This window comes from Hemitrygon akajei, chromosome 9, assembly GCF_048418815.1.
Source record: "Hemitrygon akajei chromosome 9, sHemAka1.3, whole genome shotgun sequence".
Classification (NCBI taxonomy): domain Eukaryota; kingdom Metazoa; phylum Chordata; class Chondrichthyes; order Myliobatiformes; family Dasyatidae; genus Hemitrygon; species Hemitrygon akajei.
In genome coordinates, this window is record NC_133132.1 from 175006964 (window position 1) to 175030987 (window position 24024).

Sequence of the window (24024 nt, forward strand, 5' to 3'; positions counted from 1 at the left end):
AGGATGACACACAAATATGGGCTTAAGGGCCTGTACCTGTGTTGCAATGTTCTATGTTCCATGTTCTATATATTTGCATGTATTAGGAATTTGCTGTGGTGTGACATGCAACAAAAACCAGTTTTCAACAATTATAAAGAATAAAGAATTATATAAAAAATAAAGTTAGAGTTTTATGTCCAGATATGGAATAAATGTATAAGTACCAGCATGTATTCAGAATGCAAACTGTATTACAGAAAGTGGTTTAATGTGTTTACTGTGCAGTGCAGAGACTGAGGTCATAGACAGTGGGGGCTAACAAGATGGATTGATCAGATTAACTGCCTGGGAGAAGAAACTTTTAAGATGGCACAAAGTTTTTGTTTTAATAGCCTGGTAACACTTTCCAGAATGGAGATTTTGGAAAAGATAGTTTGTACAGTGGGTAGTGTCTGTAAGGATTCCTCCTGCCCACACATATCATCATGTAAGCACCTTTCAGAAGAAAAACATAAATTATACACAATATTTTACAAGAAAACACAATTGAATAATAAAGTAAGCTGTATGGTTTTGCTGGTTGGTTCAAGAATAAATGGTTGAAGGGAAGTGCCTGTCGGTGTGGGACTTCAGGCTTCTGTACCTCCTGCTCGAAGGTGGCTGTGAAGTGATGGCATAGCACAGATGGTGGTGATATTTTATGGAGGATGCTACCTTCTTGAGGTATCACCTTCCATAGATACCACTGATGGTGCAGAGGATGTGCTTGTGATGTAGTAGGCAGAGTTCAATACCTTGAGCAATTTTAACTGTCTTCCCTATATTGCTGGCATGAATAGGGAAATGGAGAAAATGCAATTTTGAAAAGAAACCTAATCCACTCTTCCAAGGACTTTATATGAATATTTTGCTTCTGCTAATCTTCACTACAGTGCAGAAACCTAGAAATTTACTGCATAAAGGTAGGACTTTAGGCCAGTTGTGGCCTTGCTGCTCAAAGAAGGTCCAATCAACACAGAAACATAGAAAACCTACAGCACAATACAGGCCCTTTGGCCCACAAAGCTATGCCGAACATGTCCTTACCTTAGAAATAACCTCGGGTTACCCATAGAACTCTATTTTTCTGAGCTCCACATACCTGTCTAGGAGTCTCTTAAAAGACCTTATCATATTCGTCTCCACCACCATCGCCGGCAGCCCATTCCACGCACTCACTATCCTCTTCATAAAAAACATCCCCCTGATGTCTCCTCTGTACCTACTTCCAAGCACCTTAAAACTGTGCCCTCTCGTGCAAGCTATTTCAGCCCTGGGAAAAAGCCTCTGACTATCCACATGATCAATACCTCTCATCATCTTATACACCTCTATCAGGTCACCTCTCATCCTCCGTCGCTCCAAGGAGAAAAGGCTGAGTTCACTCAGCCTATTCTCATTATGCATGCTCCCCAATCCAGGCAACATCCTTCTAAATCTCCTCTGCACCCTTTCTATGGCTTCCACATCCTTCCTGTAGTGAGGCGACCAGAACTGAGCACAGTACTCCAAGTGGGGTCTGACCAGGGTCCTATCTCGCTGCAACATTACCGCTCGGCTCCTAAATTCAATTCAACGATTGATGGAGGCCAAACCACCATACACCTGCTTAACCACAGAGTCAACCTGCACAGATGCTTTGAGCGTCCTATGGACTCGGACCACAAGATCCCAGTGATCCTCCACACTGCCAAGAGTCTTACCATTAGTACAATATTCTGCTCTCATATTTGACCTACCAAAATGAACCACCTCACACTTATCTGGGTTGAACTCTATCTGCCACTTCTCAGCCCAGTTTTGCATCCTATCAATGTCCCGCTGTAACCTCTGACAGCGCTCCACACTATCCACAACACCCCCGACCTTTGTGTCATCTGCAAATTTACTAACTCATCCCTCCAATTCCTCATCCAGGTCATTTATAAAAATCACAAAGAATAGGGGTCCCAGAACAGATCCCCGAGGCACAACACTGGTGACCAGATTCTATGCAGAATATAACCCATCTACAACCACTCTTTGCTTTCTGTGGGCAAGCTAGTTCTGGATCCACAAAGCAATGTTCCCTTGGATCCCATGCCTCCTTACTTTCTCAATCAGCCTTGCATGGGGTACCTTGTCAAATGCCTTGCTGAAATCCATATACACTACATCTACTGCTCTTCCTTCATCAATGTGTTTAGTCACATCCTCAAAAAATTCAATTAGGCTCGTAAGGCACAACTTGCCTTTCACAAAGCCATGCTGGCTATTCCTAATCATACTATGCCTCTCCAAATGGTACCACTTGCTGGTTCCACACTCTTAGAGCAGAGCTAGACAAACTTGGGTGATTGATTATTAATGAAAAGCAGTCAATATCCTTAATGAGATCTTACTTACTGTCCATTATGTTGATGGTTTTTAAGGCACCAATGAAGGTCCTCCATTTCTGTCTGTCCATCGGTTTTGGTCTTGGCGGTGTGTTCAGGGTTTCCTTCACTGTACCAGTAGCATCTTCTGAGCAATGCAACTCCCAGGTGAAGACTCAGGAATACCATCACACTCAGGTGTAAATGTATTATTCATTGCTGTTTCTGTAAGTTTTGTTTGACCCAACTGTGTTGTTAGCCCTGGGACAAACCCCAGAACCTGGAGGAGCAGGTTCTGGCCTCTACCCTTTGACCTGTTTGGCATGGGTGACTCTTCCAAGAGCTAAACCATAAAGCCCTGACCCCAGCCGACATAATTCTCCAGGTCATTGAGGCAATCGAGCCTTCAAACCAAAACAAGGGTGTGGCTCTCTTGGATGATTGACAAGATCTGCAAGAGCCATTTCTATTTTAACTCTTTTTCTCATCTTTTTCATGACTATATTGAAAAAGTGAAGATATTACATTCAAGAAGAAGTTAATAGACAATGGCCAATTTATTAGGTACCTCCTGTACCTAATAAAGGGGCCACTGACCGCATTTCTGTATGTTTGTGTTCTTCTGCTGCTGTAGCCTAGCCAAGTCAAGCTCTGGCATATTTGTGCATTCAGAGATGATCTTCTCCACATCATTGTTGTACCATGTGGTAATTTGTCTTACTGTCACCTACCTATCAGGCCATTCTCCTCTGAGCTCTCTCATTAACATGGCATTTTCGCCCACAGAACTGCCACTCACTGGATATTTTGTTTTTGTTTCTTGCACCAGTCTCTGTAATCTCTAGAGAATGCTGTGCATGAAAATCGCAGGAGATCAGCAGTTTCTAAAATACTCAAACCACCCTGTCTGGCACCAACAATCATTCCACGGTCAAAGTCACTTAGATCACATTTGTTCCCCATTCTAATCTCTGGTCTGAACTACAACTGAACCTCTTGACCATGTTTGCATGCTTTTATGAATTGAGTTACTGCCACATGATTAGCTGATTAAATATTTGCATTGATGAGAAGTGTACAGGTGTACCTAATAAAATAGCCACTGGCTATTTTGTATTCTTCCATCAAAATACTTTCAGTGAGCGACTTCCACTGCCCAGGACATGCTCTCTTCTCACTACTGCCTGGTGGCAGAATGTACAGGAGCCTGAGCACTCACACCACCAGGTTCAGGAACAGCTATCACCCTTCATCCATCAGGCTTCTGAACCAATGGGGTTAACATCTCCCTGCTTCACTTAACTGTTCCCACAACCTATGGACTCACTTTCAAGGACTCTATATCTCATGTTGTCGATACTTATTGCTTGTTTATTTATTTATTTATTTAGTTAGTTAGTTAGTTAGTATTTGCACAATTTGTTGTCTTCGGCATTCTGGTTAAATGTCCAAATTGGGCAGTCTTTCATTGATTCTGTTATGTTCTATAGATTTATTGAGTATGCCTTTAAGATGGTGATATATATTTACTTTGACAATAAACTTGCTTTGAACTTTGAATGTTGAACTTCAAAACTCCCACTTTGAATCAGAAGGGAATGAAAGTTAGTAAGTTTGTGGATGATACCGAAGTTGGTGAAGTTGTGGATAGTGTAGAAGATGGGCAATAATACTGATATAAATCAATTACAGATATGGGCAGAGAAATAGCAGATGGTCTTTAACCCTGATAAATGTGAGCTATTGCACTTCAGTAGGGCAAATGCCAGGAGACTACACTGTTAAGGGCAAGATCCTAAACAGTGTTGCAGAGCAGAGAGAACTTGGAGTCCAAGTTCATAGCTCCTTGAAGGTGGATTCACAGGTCGATAAGGTGGTTAAGAAGGCTAATAGAATGCTTGCTTTTATTAGTCGAGGCATTAAGTTCAAGAGTCAAGAGATAATGTTGTAACTTTATAAAACTCTGGTTAGGCCACATCTGGAGTATTGAATACAGTTCTGGTCGCCTCACTATGAGTAGGTAGGATGTTGAGGGTGCAGAAGAGGTTTACCAGAATGTTGCCTGGTTTGAAAGGCATGTGCTGTCACGAGAGGCAGGATAAACTTGGGCTGTTTTCTCTGGAGCACCGGAGGCTGAGGGGAGATCTACTAGAGGTTTACAAGATTATGAGAGGCATAGATAGAGTGGACAGGGAGTATCTGTTTCCCAGGGTTGAAATCTCTAATTCCAGGGGGTATGCAGTGAAAGTGAGAGGGGATAGGTTCAAAGGGGATGTAGTGGTAAGTTCTTCACTGCCTGGAATGCGCTGCCTGGTATAGTGGCAGTGGAAAATGGATTGGACTTTGAGACGTTGGGATCTGCACATGGATGTAAGGAAGATGGAGGGATATGGACACGGTGTAAGTAGGAGGGACTAGTGTTCAGGTGTTCTTAAATGGCCTATTCTGTGCCATTGGTCCAAGGCAGGCAAAGGTAGCAGGTTGGAAGAGGTTTGATCTGCCTGAGAAAGAAAAACAGTTGACATTTCAGTCTGTGAACCCTTCTTCTGAACTGGAAGGAAGGGGAAAATGCCAAAATAAGAAGATAGAGGACGAAAGTGAGCAGGACAATCTAGAAGGTGCTAGGAAAAGCCAGGTGGGTGGATGTTGTGTACTTACATTTTCAGAAGGCCTTTGACAAGGTGCCACACATGAGGTTGCTTAACAAGATAAGAGCCCACGGTATTACAGACATGGATTGAAGAGAAGCAAGGAGTGGAAAGAAAAGGGGCCTGTTCTGGCCAAAAAAGTGACGTGCTAGTACTAGTGATCAGTGTAGACTGCTTCCTCTCACGTTATATGTCAATGACTTGGATGATGGAACTGATGATCTTGTGGCCAAGTTTGCAGATGATATGAAGACAGGTGAAGGGGCAGGTAATGTTGATGAAGCCAAATGACAAACATAGACAGATAGGACGAATGGGCAAAGAAGTGGCAGATGGAATATAATGTAGGGAAGTGTATGGCCATGCACATTAGCAGATGGATTAAAGGAGTAGACTATTTTCTAAATGGGAAAAGAAAACAAAAATCCACGGTGTCAAGAGATTTGGGAGTCCTTGTGCAGAATTCCCTGAAGGTCAACTTGCAGGTTGATGTGGTAGGCTGTAAGGCAAACGTAAAGCTTGCATTCATTTTGAGAGGACTAGTATGCAACAGGAAGGATGTAACACTGAGGCTTTATGAGGCACTAGTCAGACCACACGGAGTATTGTCAGCAGATCTGCCTGATCTGCCAGTTACTGTACTAACTGACCAAGATTCATCAGTGCAGGCTAGATTTTGGAGTCTGGGCAGACCCCGATTCTCTCTGCAGCCTCTTCCCTTCCTATGTGTTCAAACTGCCTTCTGAAACAGCAGTCATGCTTCATCAGGATAGTCTGGAGTTTGCCTTTATATGAATTTTCATTAATATTCCACAAAGAGTTCTCAAGGACAAAGTTAAGATTTAATAGGCTGTCTTTATAACATTTTAAATGTCAGACCTGGAAGACCCCACAACCAACAATTTAAAAGAGCAGGTAACTGCCAAGTAATTCACCTGATCAGTCATTTTAAATGTGTTATAATGGAGTGTCAGCATATTGTACTTTGCCCTCAAATTTCTTCCATGGGGTGTTTGTAATGAAGTACAGAAGAACATTGATATTGTCAAAGTGTGTGATTAGCGCTGCTGCCTGGGCATAGACCATAAGACATAAGAGCTGAATTAGGCCATTCAGCCCATCGAGTCTTCTCCATCATTCTAACATGGCTGATTTATTATTCCACTCAAATAAGATCCTTCCTATCAGCTTGAACAAGTCTGGCCATTCACCTCTGACCTCTCTCACAGACAAACCATTTTTACCCACAGAACTGCTGATTTCTAGAAGGGTTTTTTTTTTTGCACCATTTTCTGTAAAGTCTAGAGACTGTTGGGTGGGAAAATCCTAGGAGATTAGCACTTTCTCAGATACTCAAACCACCCCATCTAGCACCAGCACTCATTCCACGGTCAAAGCTACTTAGATCACATTTCTTCCCCATCCTGATGTCTGGTCTAAACAACAACTGAACCTCTTGACCTTATCTGCATGGTTTTATACATTGAGTTGCTGCCACATGATTGGCTGATTAGATATCTGCATTAACGGACATGTGTGCAGGTGTAAGGTGTACTGTACCTAATAAAGTCTGCATTTGGTTGCATTGAGTGAAGGAAAAGTATTGAAAAACACAAAGGGAGTAACTCCTCAGCCTCTTCCTCTTGAGGAATTTATATCCTCCAGAAAGAACATGCAGAAACTTGGTTTAAAATTTTATCTGCAAGGTAGCAGCTCCAACAGGGACCATGGGGATTTCAGCTTAGACTCTTATCCTGTAATCTAGAACTGTAAAGGCAGCTCTCTGAGACAAGTGTGGTGGACCGAGCTATTTTTATTTTTATTTAGAGATACAGCATAGTAACAGGTCCTTCTGGCCCAACGAGCCGACACCATCCATTACACCCATGTGACCAATTAACTTACTAACCCGTACATGTTTCGACTGTGAGAGGAACTTGAAGCACCTGGAGGAAACCCACATGGTCACAGAGAGACATACAAACTTGACATGGGCAACGGTGGCAATTGAGTGTGGATAGCTGGTGCCTTCATAGTGTCATACTGACTGCTACAATACCATGCCACAGTATGTATGAGGCTGGGAAAACAATTAATGGGATATCATAGTTCACTGATCTTGTCAAAGTATGTAAAGCCATCATAGTTCAAGATTGTTTATTGTCATCTGATTATACATACAACCAGACGAAACAACTTTCCTTCGGGCTACAGAGCATCCACAAAACAAAAATCACAGACAACACATAAAACAAAATAAGTTAATAAAATAAAATTCAAAATGCATGTGAAGTGCCCAGCACAGGTAAACAGTAAACAGCAAACAGTAAACAGCTTGCTGTCCGAATACAAGGCCTTGGTGGTGCCAGGGTATTCATTAGTGCTTCCCACACCCTCCCCTCTCCCTTCCCTTTTCCCAACCATGATTCCCTTGCCCTGCCCCCTTCCCACTCTCAGTTCATATATCAGAGTCAGGTTTATCATCATGCACAAATCTTATGAAATTAGTTTTTTAATTTCACAGCAGCAATACAGTGCAATTCATAAATAGACAATAGACAATAGGTGCAGAAGTAGACCATTCAGCCCTTTGAGCCTGCACCACCATTTTGAGATCATGGCTGATCATCTACTATCAATACCCGGTTCCTGCCTTGTCCCCATATCCCTTGATTCCCCTATCCATAAGATACCTATCTAGCTCCTTCTTGAAAGCATCCAGAGAATTGGCCTCCACTGCCTTCTGAGGCAGTGCATTCCAGACCCCCACAACTCTCTGGGAGAAGAAGTTTTTCCTTAACTCTGTCCTAAATGACCTACCCCTTATTCTCAAACCATGCCCTCTGGTACTGGACTCTCCCAGCAGCTGGAACATATTTCCTGCCTCTATCTTGTCCAATCCTTTAATAATCTTATATGTTGCAATCAGATCCCCTCTCAATCTCCTTAATTCCAGCGTGTACAAGCCCAGTCTCTCTAACCTCTCTGTGTAAGACAGTCCGGACATCCCAGGAATTAACCTCATGGTTAAATGTACTACTATGCAGTAGCATTCCAACAACTTATTAATCCTAACCTTTAGGATTGTGGGAGGAAACTGGAGCACCCGGAGGAAACCCAAGTAGTCACAGAGAGAACATACCAACTCCTCATAGACAGCAACAAGAATATGAACTGAATCATTGGCACTGTAAAGCATTACACTAACTGCTTTGTTATTGTGATGTAAGTTTTGATGCCTAAACTCTCCCATGCAGTCGCTCGGAGAATGTCCAAACACCTTCCAGAGAACAGCAGGAATTGAAACCCGACCACTGGCGCCACAAAGCATTATGCTAACCGTTACGTCTCATGTCGCAAGTTTTGGTGCCCAGTCTCTCCCATGCTGTGCTGGTCGCTAATGATTCCCCTGTTATACAAACTTTAAGAGAGCCTATTCTGATTCCAATAGCCTGCTCTCGGAGTAGGCTAGCTTTAGGCAATATGAACCCAAATGTTACTCTTGTATTCCCCCACTCTCACCGTAGTTCAGTGGGGAATTGGAAAATCAAATGGAATGTTAGCCTTTTTATTTGGAATAGGTATGGAATATAAAAATAGAACGGTTATGATGCATGTTTGCATCTGGTGTGAATGGACCTGCAGGACCATCTACAGACTTACAACAGAGTACGGTGGTGAATTTATGGATTTTATCTTGGAGGCTGAGTCATTAGGTTCACTTAAAGCAGAGGTTGATAGGTTCTTGATTATTAAGAGTGTCAAAGGTTATGTGGAGAGGGGCTTGAGAGTGAGGTTGAGAGGGATAATAAATAACTGCTATCCCACCTACCAGCAATCAAGGACATACATACAGAAAGAAGCCAGCAATATCATGAAGGATTCCACAGACCCTGCTCATAGACTGTTTGTCCCACTCCTATCAGGGTGGAGGCCACTCACACTACCAGACTCAAAAACATTTACTTCTCCCAGCCGTCAGGCAGATCAACATCTCTACCCATTAACACACCCTACCATGACCCTCCACAGCTACATCCACACTGGCCCTCCTCTAGACAACCCCACTGCATCCTGTAACTCCCATGCACTGCCACTTTACAATTACACTTACATTGGTGAGTCCCATCGTAAATTGGAGGACCACTTCATCGAACACCTCTGCTTCAACTGCCAAAAGCTCAACCTCCCTGTGGCCAAATGTTTTAATTCCCATTCCCGTTCCTATTCCGACATATTAGTCCATGGCCTCCTCTTGTGCCACAATGAGGGTGGAGGAACAATATCTTATGTTTGGTGTGGGTAGCCTCCAGACTGATGGCAGGAATATCAGTTTTTCCTTCCAGTAAAAAAATTTCCCTCACCCTCCCCTCTTCTGTATCTCTTCTCACCTGCCTATCACTTCCTCCTTCTCTTTCACCTATGGTTCACCCTCCTCTCCAATCAGATTCCTTCCTCTCCGGCCCTTTACCATTCCCACCCCAAGCAAGAGAAAATCTGCAGATGCTAAAAATCCAAGCAATACAAATAAAATGCTGGAAGAAATTAAGCAGACCAGGCAGAGTATGGTTGCCATTTCAGGCTGAGACCCTTCATTGGGATCATCCCCACCCACGTGGTCTCACCTATCACCTTCTAGCTCTCTTCCTTCCCCTCCCCCGACACCTTTTTATTCGGGCATCTTCCCTCTTCCTTTCCAGTCCTGAAGAAGGGTCTTGGCCTGTAACGTTGACGCTTTATTTATTTCCATAGATGCTGCCTGACATGCTGAGTTCCTCCAGCACTTTGTATGTTTCTTGTATATGCTGTTTTATAGGATTGCTTTAACATTTGTATTTATTTTGCTTTGTATGATTACCATGTTTTACTTTATGCTGCATCGGATCCAAAATAACAGTCATTTCATTCTCCCTTTATACTCATTTGCTGAAGAATGACAATAAACTATCTTGAATCTGAATCCTGAAATCAGTGATGATGGAATAGAGTCATTGAGAAGGTCAGCACAGAAACATTCTCCATCTAGTCCAGAATCAATGGGCCGAATAGCCTATTTCTGCAGCTATGTCTTATGGTCTGATAGGTTAGCCTTCAACTTGTGTTTGTGTCAGAGTTTCACACTGCCTGCTTCAGGAAAGGAGGAGCTGTCTGCTGGGTACCTTTCAAGGTCAAGCATAGTTTAGCAAATCTCCAAGAGGCCTCTGAAGACCAATACAACTACTCTGGCTAAGTAGAATCCTGATTCAAATCGCCATTGACAGGAGTCTCCTCCAGACCATTAGGTCTGGCATGCTTCTGTGGTCCATCTGCTTTTGTGCACTCACTAGCTTTTTATCACCTGCCTTGTGTCTGACCTGTAGAACAAACTGTGGGTCCCTGTCACTTAACCCACTTCCTTTCAGAGAATACTCAAATTACTAAAGCAAGAATATACACATTTGCAATTGAATATTTTTGCTGCTCAGCCTATAATTCAAATAAAATTTTATTTTCCTTTATTTAGGGATACAGTGTGGAATAGGCCCTTCTGGCCCTTTGAACCATGCTGCCCAGCAACCCCCAATTTATCCCTAGCCTAATCACAGGGCAATTTACCGTGACCAGTTAACCTACTAACCGGTACGTCTTTTGAATATGGGAGGAAACTGGAGCACCCAGAGGAAACCCATAGGTTTCATGGGGTGAACATACAAAAACTCATACAAAGGGTGCCAGAATTGAACTCTGAACTCTGATACCACAAGCTGTAATGCCGACATGCTAACCATAGTGCCAAGTATGTGCATTCCAATATGTGCAATGTGTCGATCACTATTTAAAATTAATATTTTGTCACAGCAAGCTCTGTTTGTTTTTAAGCTATCCATTCACTCCTGCATCAATCAAAACCAAAACAAAATGTAAAGAAATTTGTGTGATGTTGCAGTACTTTGCAGTGTTTTAATGATTTTAGAGCATTTCCATTATGAGTAATGGGCCCAAAGCTCTTTTATTAAATATCCTAATGTAAATATAGAGGAATGGTGCACTGTATGTCAACTTCAACGTTCAGTAAAATGATGATTGCTTAATTGCATAATCTGCTTATTTGCATAAAGATCTACATTATTAAGCAAGAAGTATGGCAATTAGTGAATTTTACAAATTTTAGAATATATTTTTTATCAGCAGCTGTCACCGGTACTTCATGCAGCGCTGTTCTAGCGGCAGCTGTTGCTGTGTACAGGACAGCCTTGCATGGACAGCTTGCAATGTTGGTGAATTAATACAGTGGAACCTTTGTAAGATCAAATCTGATCACTGTCAGAAATGTTAATGATACATTTGATTTAATTTATCATAAGTTTCATAGTTTTTGTTCCAACAAAGATTAAAAACATGTAAAAAACTAAATTATGCACATTAAAGAGGTTCAATCTTCGTATGTTTTCTTAATTTTTTAAAGTTTATTTCTCTTCTGTCATCTGCCATTTTCAATGTCATTTTACACAAAGTTTGATGTATGCAATTGGGGAAAATATCAGCTTTGCAGAACATTTCTCACTGATAGGCTGAGATCAATGTCTGATCGTCACAAATCAAGAGGGTTGAAAACAATTCCGAAATATGTTGGCTGCGATGGGTTCCATGGTGTTTCTTTGTTTTGTGACTGCCTGAAAGAATTACCAAATATGATACATGTTATTTTTCAACTCAAACCACTTAAAAAACGATTAACAGCCATTATATATAAACAGTTAATGAATACTCGTATGATGCCTAATGATAAAGTTAAACGTGCCTGGGAAATGGAACTTCAGCACTCCCTTTCAGATGATCAATGGAGTAAAATTTATTATCTAGTTAATAATTCATCTATTCACGCATGTCACTCCTTAATTCAGTTTAAGATAGTACACAGGGCGCATATGTCAAAAAATAAACTAGCGCATATTTTTTCTAACATAAGCCCTACCTGTGACAGATGCAACTCCGAGGTGGCTACTCTAACTCATATGTTTTGGTCCTGTACAAAGTTAAACAATTTTTGGAGGGATATTGTTAGAACGTCATCAAAAGTCATTGGTGTGGACTTACAATCTAACTCACTTACGGCAATTTTTAGGATTATTCCACAGGAAACAGGAAGTGTTCCTGCTTCCTGTCAACATGTTTTTTCAACCTTACTGGCTGGGAGAGCTATCTTGTTATACTGGAAAGATTCTAATCCACCTACTGTTTTTCATTGGCTCTCCTCCATTATGTCCTGCTTAAATTTGGAGAAAATTAGAAGCCGGACGTTTGACACATCTTTTAATTTTGAACAAGCCTGATGACCTTATATTCAATATTTTCATTTGGTTTAATTTTTTTCCTCTTTTTTTAGGTAAAAAATTCCTTTTTTAAATTTTTTGTTTGTTTTGTCCCTCTTCATCTATAAAGGTTCAGAACTGACCAGAAGGATGTATTCTTTTTTCTTTTTTTAACTGTGATCCTCAAATGGACTGCCCAGTCTCTTTTGTTTGTTTTAGGTTAGGTTAGTGGGGTTTTTTCCTTTATTAAAAATTTCCAATTTTTTTTTCTATGATTTGCCAGGAGGAGGTGTGTTTTTTTGTTTATATACAATAGCTGATTATTATATGACTTGGACAGTATATATCCCTTTTGGTGTTTGTACACTTTTTGCATCATTATGTGTTTGTTATAACTTCTCCTCTGATTTGTATCCTTTTTTTTGTTTAAAACCAATATAAAAAAAACATTGACAATGAAAAATGAAATGAAGACGAATCTCAGGGCTGTATACTGTATACATACTCCAATATAAATGTACCTTGAAGGGAGGAAACCCACATGGTCATGGGGAGAGCATACCAACTCCTTGCAGACTGCGGCAGGAATTGACCAAGGGTCGCTGGTGCTGCAAAAGTGTTGTACTACCATGCCACCCATGAGCTCTGGATTCGTCTGAAAAGCAGAGCAGGGTCCAGTTCTGCTGGGAGCCAGAGAGAATCAGAATCAGGTTATTATCACTGACATGTGACATGAAATTTGTTAATTTAGCAGCAGCAGTTCAATGCAATACATAATCTAGCAGAGAAAAATAATAAATAAACAAGTAAATCAATTACAGTATACGTATATTGAACAGATTAAACAAAAATGTGCTAAAAAAACAGAAATACTATATATTAAAAAAAGTGAGGTAGTGTCCAAGGGTTCAATGTCCATTTAGGAATCAGATGGCAGAGGGGAAGAAGCTGTTCCTGAATCACTGAGTGTGTGCCTTCAGGTTTCTGTACCTCCTACCTGATGGTAACAGTGAGAAAAGGGCATGCCCTGGGTGCTGGAGGTCCTTAATAATGGACACTGCCTTTCTGAGACACCGCTCCCTAAAGATGTCCTGGGTACTTTGTAGGCTAGTTCCCAAGATGGAGCTGACTAGATTTACAACCCTCTGTAGCTTTTTTCGGTCCTGTGCAGTAGCTCCTCCATACCAGACAGTGATGCAGCCTGTCAGAATGCTCTCCACGGTACAACTACAGAAGTTTTTGAGTGTATTTGTTGACATGCCAAATCTCTTCAAACTCCTAATGAAGTATAGCTGCTGTCTTGCCTTCTTTATAACTACATCAATATGTTGGGACCAGGTTAGATCCTCAGAGATCTTGAAACCCAGTAACTTGAAACTGCTCACTCTCTCCACTTCTGATTCCTCTATGAGAATTAGTATGTACTCCTTCGTCTTACCCTTCCTGAAGTCCACAATCACTTCTTTCGTCTTACTGATGCTGAGTGCCAGGTGGTTGCTGCGACACCATTCCACTAGTTGGCATATCTCACTCCTGTACGCCCTCTCGTCATCACCCAAGATTCTACAAACAATGGTTGTATCATCAGCAAATTTATAGATAGTATTTGAGCTATGCCTAGCCACACAGTCACAGTGGAGAATCTGTGAAATTCTTTACCACAAGCTACTATGGAGGACAAGTCATTGTATATATTTAAGGCAGAGGTTGATAATTCTTGATCAATCAGGGCATGAAGGGATACGGGGAGAAGGCAAGAGATTGGGGCTGAGAAAAAAAATGATCAGCCGTGATGAAATAGCGGCATAGACTTGATGGGCCAAATGGCCTGATTCTACTCTTATATCTTTTGGTCTAATGGTGTTATTTTGGGGTCACCTCTTTCCATAGCCAGATGAGGGCAGATTGTTCACTAACCCCTTCCCAATGTCAAGGTTGTATGTCAGGGTAATTCTAATTTATTGACCTTGGTAACCTCAGAAGAAATCAACAAGACTTGTTTCCAAGTTGAGTCGATAGTGTTTACATAATAATTAAAAATAAGTGGATCTGTCCTGACATTTGGAACACATCCACTAACTTAATCCTCAGGCCGTACACAGGTAACAGTTGAGCTGATTTGCAGTGCGGAAGATTCTAATCACAGCTGATTTTATTAAAAAGTAATTACAGTATAAGGAGATGGACCAGGTGATTGAACTGAATAGAATATAATTTAAATTGCTATATTTTTTGATGTGAGGGTGGCACTGATCTTAAGTGTGAAATTTGGCATTATTGAGAATGATTATACTTTTGCATGCTTTCAGCTCTTTCTATGTGTGGAAAAAGCTTCTCCCAGGCCTGGTCCCATTGTAAGGAATTTCCACCTACTTTAATATTTGAGATATAAGCTCAGAGGCCACTTCATTCTGTGCCTCCTGTACCCAATAACCTGGTCACTGAGTGTATGTGTGTAAATTTTTGCTGCTGTAGCCATCCACTTGAGGATTTGAACGTGCATTCAGAGATGCTCTTCTGCACACCACTGTTGTAACGTGTGGTCATTTGAGTTATTGCTGTCTTCCTGTCAGCTTGAACCAGTCTGGCCATTCTCCTCTGACCACTCTCATTAACAAGTCAATTTTGTTCACAGAACTGTTACTCATTTGATGTTTTTTTTTGTTATTCATAACATTCTCTAGAGACCTAAAAGATCTCAATCCAAAACGATGATTGTTTATTCATTTCCATCATTTGCTCTGAATCACAACTGAACCTCTTGACCATGATTCATGCCTTTATGCATTGAGTTGCAGCCACGTGATTGGCTCATTAGATATTTGGATTAACCAGCAGGAGTATAGATGTACCTAATAAATAGCCACTGAGAGTAGTCAGGTAGAATTACAGGATTATATATTTACAATGGTAGCACATCCAATGAGCAGAACACCTAATGATTTTGAATATTTAATGCTATTGTTTATTCCAAAAGCCTCTGAGTACAAATTCCAGACACCCAAAATATACTAGAGTTGAAGGATGTCTTCATGAATAGACAACTAACCAGATCCGTCCTGAGCTGTGTATTAGGTGATGGAGGTACAACTTTATCAATCAGCTAATTGCAGGAACATTCAGTAATTGTCTTCCCCTGTGCAATTTCAATGGGACAGTATTCAAATGTGCTACACCAAATCACAAGATCACAAAATCACAAGACAAAGGAGCAGAAGTAGGCCATTCCGCCCATCGAGTCTGCTCTGCCACTCCACCATGAGCTAAACTATTCTTCCGTCTAGTTCCAATTTCCAGCTTTTTTCCCATATCTCTTGATACCCTGACTAATTAGATACTTATCAATTTCCTCCTTAAACACCCTCAATGATTGGGCCTCCACAGCTGTATGTGGCAAAGAATTCCATAAATCCACGACCCTCTGGCTAAAAAAATTTCTCCTCATCTCTGTTTTAAATGGGTACCCTCTAACTCTAAGACTGTGACCTCTTGTCCTGGACTCACCCACCAAGGGAAACAGCCTTTCCACATCTACTCTGTCCAACCCTTTCAACATTCGAAATGTTTCTATGAGATCCTCTCTCATTCTTCTATACTCTAATGAATACAATCCAAGAGCCGATAAACGCTCCTCATATGTTAGTCCCTGCATTCCAGGAATCATCCTCGTGAATCTTCTCTGAACTCTCTCCAACATCAGCACATCCTTTCTAAGATAGGGGGTCCAAAACTGCACACCGTATTCCAAATGGGGTCTCACCAGTGCCCCATAGAGCCTCATCAACACCTCCTTACTCTTACACACTATTCTTCTTGAAATGAATGCCAACATAGCATTCGCTTTCCTTACTGCCGATCCAACCTGGTGGTTAACCTTTAGGGTATCCTGCACTAGGACTCCCAAGTCCCTTTGCACTTCCGATTTTTGAATTTTCTCTTCATCTAAATAATAATCTGCCCGATTGTTTCTTCTTCCAAAATGTACAACCGCACACTTCTCAACATTGTATCTCATCTGCCATTTCTTTGCCCACTCTCCTAAGCTGACCAAGTCTCTCTGCAACCTTTCCGTTTCTTCAACATTTCTTGCTCCTCCACCTATCCTGGTGTCATCCGCAATCTTAGCCACAAAACCATTTAATCCACAATCTAAATCATCGATATACAGTGTAAAAAGAAGAGGCCCCAACACCGACTCCTGCAGAACATCACATCACTAGTGACCGGCAACCAACCAGAATAGGATCCCTGTATTCCCACTCCTTGCTTTCTGCCTATCAGCCAATGCTCCACCCATTCCAATATGCTTCCTGTAATTCCATGGGCCCTAATTTTATTAAGCAGCTTCTTATGCGGCACCTTGTCAAAGGCCTTTTGAAAATCCAAATACACAACATCCACAGCCTCTCCCTTGTCAATTTTATTTGGGATTATCTCATAAAATTCCAATAGGTTGGTGAGGCAGGATCTTCCCTTCATGAAACCATGCTGGCTTGGGCCTATTTTGTCACGCACCTCAAGGTATTTCATAACCTCGTCCTTGAAGATCAACTCCAATAATTTTCCAACTACCAACGTCAGACTAATAGATCTGTAATTTTCTTTTTGCTGCCTCCCCCCTTTCTTAAACAATGGAACTACATTTGCGACCTTCCAGTCCTCCAGAACCGTGCCTGAGTCTACTGATTCCTGGAAGATTATTTCCAATGCCTCCCACAATCTCCAAAGCCACCTCCTTCAGAACCCATGGATGCACTTCATCCGGTCCAGGAGACTTATCTATCCTCAGTCCATTTATCTTCTCAAGCATTTTCTCTCTAGTAATCTTGTCTGTACCTAATTCTATTCCCTGAGACCTCTGGCTATCAAGTATGTTGCTAATGTCTTCCACTGTGAAGACTGATGCAAAATACTCATTTAGTTCCTCTGCCATCTTTGTTACCCATTATAATTTCTCCAGCATCCTTTTCAATAGGTCCTATATCTACTCGTGTCACTCTTTTACTCTTCATATATTAAAAAAAAACTTAGTGTCCTTTTTTATGTTAATTGCTAATTTCCTTTCATAATTCATCTTTTCTTTCCTAATGACTTTCTTAGTTTCCTTCTGTAAATTTTTAAATTTCGTCCAGTCCTCAATTGGTTTCACTAGCCACAATGAAGAAGAGAGACCCCAATGATCTTCTCAGCTGACCTCACTATCCGCTGCAGGGTCTTGCAATCCGGGATGGTGCAATTTCCAAACCAGGCAGTGATGCAGCTGCTCAGGATGCTCTCAATACAACCCCTGGAGAATGTGATGAGGATGGGGGGGTGGGAGATGGACTTTTCTCTGCCTTTGCAGAAAGTAGAGACGCTGCTGGGCAGTCTCTGCTATGGAGCTGGTGTTGAGGGACCTGGTGAGATTCTCTGCCAGGTGAACACCAAGAAATTCAGTGCTCTTAACGATCTCTACTGAGGAGCCGTCGATGTTCAGCAGAGAGTGGTCATCCTTGTAAATTTTCTGTGCACTTTTCCAAACATATTTTATTTAGGCAGTGTTAGGCAGAATGGCTTTATTCTGCCCCTATGTCTCACAGTTAAGGTGCAACTGAGTGACTTCTTAGACATTTTATAGAGCACTTAAGAAGCAACAATACTGTGTCTGCAATTCACATACAGTATAAGTTAAACGAGATAAGGATGACTGAAAGGTTTAGTCAACCAGATGAATTTTTAACAGCAACGCTACTGCACCCTCAATACAAACAAAAGAAAATCTACAAATGCTAGAAATCCAAGAACACACACAAACTGCTGGAGGAACTCAGCAGGCCAGGCAGCATCTATAGAAAAAAGTACAGATGACATTTCGGACAAAAAGTGTAGTCGACTACTGCACTCTGTAGGTTTTGGGAAACTATTCACCAGCACTTGCAAAATGGACTCCTGACCTCACAACAATGACAATCTTTTTGAAAGCCAGATGTGTATTGACTTCCCATTACTGATATTATTCAGCTCCAAGAACAATTAGACAAGAATAACAGATCTATTTTCTGCAGTGCTAGACACAGGATCTGGTTGGATGCTTTGAGTTCTGATACTGCTGTTTCTTACAAAATCATTCTGACACACAGGGCAAGTATTCCTTTTTAAAATTAATGTCATTCACTTTCATGTGACAAATTATAAAATTAGATCCAATACGCTCCATCGCAGAGTTAATGGACAGCTAACTAAGTGGTGGGCAGATTTACTTTGTATTCAGTGGTTCAAAATAACAATAGTTGTAATTGAAAAAAATTAAACCCAATGGAATAATTAAAATGGCTCATTAAAACAAAACACAGCAGTTCCAGCAAAGTATCTTCTGTGGTTTTTTTTTACTGGAGTCTAATGGGTTGCACATCAATTCCATTCAAAGTTCAAAGTAAATTTATTATCAAAATAAATATATGCCTCGATATGCAAACCTCAGATTAATTTTCCTGTGGGTATTCAAGAAGCATGATAAAATCAATGAAAGACTGCACCCAACAGGGCAGACAACAACCAATGCAAAAGATGACAAACTGTGCAAATACAGAAGAGAAAAAAAAATAATAATAATACATACAGTAAATAAGCAATAAATATCGAGAACATGAAATACAGAGTCCTGGAAAGTGAGTCCATATGTTGTGGGAACAGTTCAGTGATGGAGGAAATGAAATTGAGTGAGGTCATCCTCACTGGTTCAAAAGCCAGACAGTTGATGGATAATAACTGTTCCTGAACCTAGTTGTGTGAGTCCTGAGGCTCCTGCACCTCCTTCCTGATGGCAACAGCAAGAAGAGATCATAACCTGGGTGATGGCAATTCCGGGTGATAGATGCCGCTTTCCTGCAACAGCGCTCTGTGTAATTGTGCTCAATATGTATATGTCACCAAATTCTTTGAGATTCATTTTCTTCAAGGCATTTACAGGAAAATTAAGAAATACAACATAATTTATAAAAGCTTTCCAGAAACAAAGACTAGCAAACAACCAATGTGCAAAATAAACATAATGAGCAAAGTAAAAATCACTGAATCTCTTGACCACGTCTGCATGCTTTAATGCATTGAGTTGCTGCCACACAATTGTCTGATTAGATATTTGCATGAACAAGCAGGTGGTCCTAATAAAGTGGCCACAGAGTGTACATCTGGTAGTTTTGTGAGCTGTGTTTTTCACTTACACAGAATGTTAGAAATGTATTGTTAGTTTGGTCAGAAATTACTACACTTCTAATATTGCAACTTTAAAAAAAATATATATACTGTATATCCACCAGTTGCTGTCCCGGGGCGATATGAATGGGGAATCAAAACATGTGTCATTTTCATTTGGTAGCTAGAGTAAAAGGTGGGAAATAATGCATCCAGCATAGAAGCAATTCAGTCCCCATATTAAAGTAATGCATTCTGTCCTTATTTTTATATTTTCATTATCATTTTCTCAGTCCATATATACAATGGAAGGTATCGTTCTGTAATTCCACTTCTAAAATCGGTGGTGCAGCATCTTCTGTGCCAAGAAGTTGTAATCACAGGACAACATATTCACATTGACTGTTTCCCATAAAAATGGAAATTGGAATTTATAATAGAAAACAAAGTTGTTACAAAGTGTGAACATAAGTAAGATTTTATTTTAGTTTGTTATTTATATTGTGTGTATATTTTCATTCAATGGTTTGTTTGGCTTGTTCAATGCACTGGTCATAGTACCTACAGGTACTTTCTCAAACTTTTGCCTGGCAATGCAGAGTTGGGCAATATTTGAAGTACATTTCTTAACTCAGTTGTAATGAATCTGCCCCGGAGAGAGCACTGAGGAGCAGCAATGTATCATTGATTCTACCACCCCACTATGAGACTTTTGAATGGTTCCTTAGTATGATAAAATAGGCACTTGACCTCCCAGTTTATCTCATTGTGGTCATACACCTTATTGTCAACCTGCACTGTACTTTCTTTGTAGCTTTATTCTGCACTGTTATTGTTCTATCTTGTTGTACCTCAATGTACTGTCTTTGATCTATAGGAACAGTATGCAAGACATGATCTTTACTGCACCAGTTCAGGAATAGTTATTACCCCTCAAGCATCAGGCTCTTGAACCAAAGAGGATAATTTCACTCATCTTCACTTTCCCCAGCTTTGAAATGCTCCCACAACCAATGGACTGACTTCCAAGGACTATTCATCTCACATCCTCGATATTTATTGCTTATTTATTTATTATTATTATTTCTTAATTTTGCTTTTGCATAGTTTGTTGCTGTCTGCACTTTGGTTGAACACTCTGGTTGGGCACTCTTTCATTGACTTGCTTATGGTTATTATTCTATAAAATATTGAGTATGCTCACAAGAAAATAAATTTCAGAGTTATATATATATGTACTTCAATAATAATATTTACTTTGAACTTTGAACATTGAACTTTTTACAAGTAATAATAATAAACCAATTCCTCTTTCAATTATTTAAACCAAAAATAAATAATTACATAAATGTAGGATATTCCCTATAATGTCTTTGGACTTACTATTCAGTAATAAGCATAAAGGAGGGTGTTGAAACCTGATTGACGTAGGTAATTTTTCATCTGCAAATCACATTCTTGGTTTGCATAATCTTTCAACAACAATGAGGTTGATTGATGAAGATGAAGATGAAGAGGACAAACACACACCCTCTCAACATTTTAGGAACAAATTCTTTCTGTCTATCTTCTGAACAGGCAATGAATCTATGAACACTAAATCACTTTTGCTCTCTCTTAGCACTGCTTATTTATTTTTTACGTGTCTTATTGTAACTTATAGTAATTTTTATATATCACAACTTATATCTGTGATAATAAATCTGATTCTGAATATCTTTCTTCATGTTAATATTTTACTTTAATTATTTATTAGTGCTTAAACTTGTTTTAATTATTTAAAATGGAATAGCTTTACGACTGACAGATTTCACTGTGATAATAAACTCGATTTTGACTCTGATTCTGATTCAGTTGCATAAAAAAGTGTGGCTACTGTGTACAAATCTCCATTCTTCCCTTTAGCACAGTAAAAATTGAAAGGTTGAAAATAAGTGGCCTCATTTTAAAGTAAAAATATGAAAACAAAATAAAAATAAAACATGAAAACATGAAAATAAAAGAGAAAAAGATGTTAGTTAAAAGCAAGGTTAAATAAATAGATTTAGAGCTGATGTTTAAGTGTCAACTGAGTCTACAGTTCTTATAGTTTTAGGTATTGAGGAGTGTAGTTCAACAAAAGCTGACCTACCTGTTATCTTTTGATTGAGATGGTTTAAATTTAAGAGAGCAGTGGAAGATGAACTGAGAGCTCGAGCAGAGTGTTGATCCAATCCCACATGAAATGGCTTGGCAGAATATGAGAGCAACAAACCCAGGCAACCAGCGACTTGTTAATCCGATAATCAGCCCATAGATATACATTGTTCTCAATAACGGACACACTTCATTGACAATCTTAGATTTAAATGTAGCTCCAAATATACTTGTTGAGATTTCAATATAACAAGTTATCTTTTTTCGCACAATGAGCAAATGACATTGACACACACTCAGTGACCACCTGATAAGATATCCCCTGTGTTTCCTGTACTTAATAAAGTGGTCACTTCATTGTCTTCAGCTGTTTTAGCCCATCCACTTCAAGGTTCGACATGTTGTGTGTTCAGAGAGGCTCTTCTGCACATCACTGTTGCAATGCACAGTATTCTGAGTTACTGTTGCTGTCCTATCAGCTTGAACCAGTCTGGCCATTCACCTCTGACCTCTCTCATTAACAAGGTGGTTTTGCCCACAGAACTGCTGCTCACTGGATTTTTTTTTCACACCATTCTCTGTAAACTCTAGGGACTGTTGTGCATGAAAATCCTAGGATATCTGTAGTTTCTGAGATACTCAGATCACCTCGTTGGGTATCAACGATTATCATTCCACAATCAAAGTCACTTAAATCACATTTCTTCCCCATTCTGATGGTTAGTCTGAATAACAAATGACCTTCTTGACCATGTCTGCATATTTTTATGCATTGAGTTGCTGCCATTTGATTAGATATTTGTGCTAATGGGCAGTTGTTCTGGTTTACCTAATGAAGTGGCCACTGATTGTATTTTTGTTTAGATTATAATATAAAAGTTATCTGCTTTTCTCGCAATAATTAATGACATTGACATTGCTTTCTTAAGTAAGGCAGAGAAAAATAAGTTGCTTTGAATTTGGAAAATATGTTGTCAAACTGAACAAGTCTCAATGGCCCTGTTTGCATTTGTAATTCCAACTCTGTTCAAATTATGTTGACCAGAGTTCAATTAATTTAATTTACTTTTCTTTCTAATTAAGTGAGAACATAGCCTGGAAATTACTGTAACAATATTATTCTGCAAACATTTAGTGCTTTTGTATTAAGTCCTTGGCACCGTTATTTTAATCAAGTCATTCACTCATTCACTATAAATTGCCTGCACTAATTTCCAGGCTTATGGATTTAAATACAGTTTTAATTTTGTTTATTCTATTTCTTCTCTGTCTGTCTGTCTGTTTTGATGTAGGCATGATCATTTAATTCTGTGGTCTTTAAGATAACATATCTAGTGAATATAAAACTTTCTTGTGACTTAGTTTAACTGGTGATTGTAATTTGAACCTTCTTACATCATTTTGGGGAATGAAGAGTAATGTCTCACTTATTTATTGTACATTGTGACTCTGCAACCCAATGGCTACAAGAACAAGAGAAAGAGCTACCCACCCTGCAAGATGACTTTTTCAAAAGATCCCTTCTGGAAAGTGCAATAGGGTTATTAAAACAAAAAAAAAATCTTCACAACATCTTAAAAGTTTCTTTCCCTAGGGAGTTAATGTGATCAACCAGTCTAGTTAGTAACCCACCCCTATCTATTGTTCCTCACATTTTAAACCACTTTTTATAGCTAACTTTGAAACACTCGCTGGTATTTATGTATCTATGCCTATTTTATTCTATGTCCATACTTTAAGCTCTAACTTTTGCATCGGTCTTTACTGTGGAAGACATAAGCAGCACGGTGGAAGTGCCAGGTGCCAGAGGTTTAAAACTTCATTTATTTATTATCAAAGTATATAACTCTGAAATTCTTCTTCTCCAGATAGTCATGAAACTAAGAAAGAAAAGATAGCCAGTACTATCATCAAACCCCAAATCTCTCCTCTTCACACAAAACAAACAAAAACTGGAACAGACCCACATCAACACCCAATTCCCCCTCTCACGAACACAAAAAAAAACAAGAAAGATCAGGTGAAAAATACAGAATACAAAAAATCCATGAGACTGAGAAAAGTCCACATTCAAAACACAGAAAATCTGGGTAACATTATCCCTCTCCATCACAGAGTGATCTCACCTGTGATAAAAAAGCTGTCTCCCCTCTCCATGCAGAGCGACCTCACCAGCCATAAAAAAGCAGGCAGCAAGCATTCCAAACTCCATTATTGCTTTAATCACCAAACAATGGAAGCTTTAATTGGCGAAAAGGAGTCAAACATCGGCTCGCAGCCTTCTTGCCATAAGGTTCCTGTACTCTGCCCCTGCCTCCCGAAATCCCCTCGGAGACTGCAGAGCACTGTAACACCCAAATAATATCCAAACTACAACAGGTAACAGGCTCAACAGTTCCA

The 24024-nt window shown here is 39.9% G+C and overlaps 1 protein-coding gene across 1 annotated transcript in view; it reads left to right on the forward strand.

Moving 5' to 3' along the window:
• The window catches only part of LOC140733768 (PC3-like endoprotease variant B), a 2072848-nt gene that overhangs the window by 950122 nt on the left and 1098702 nt on the right, over window positions 1-24024 (forward strand). The gene's annotated exons all lie outside the window — the stretch shown is intronic.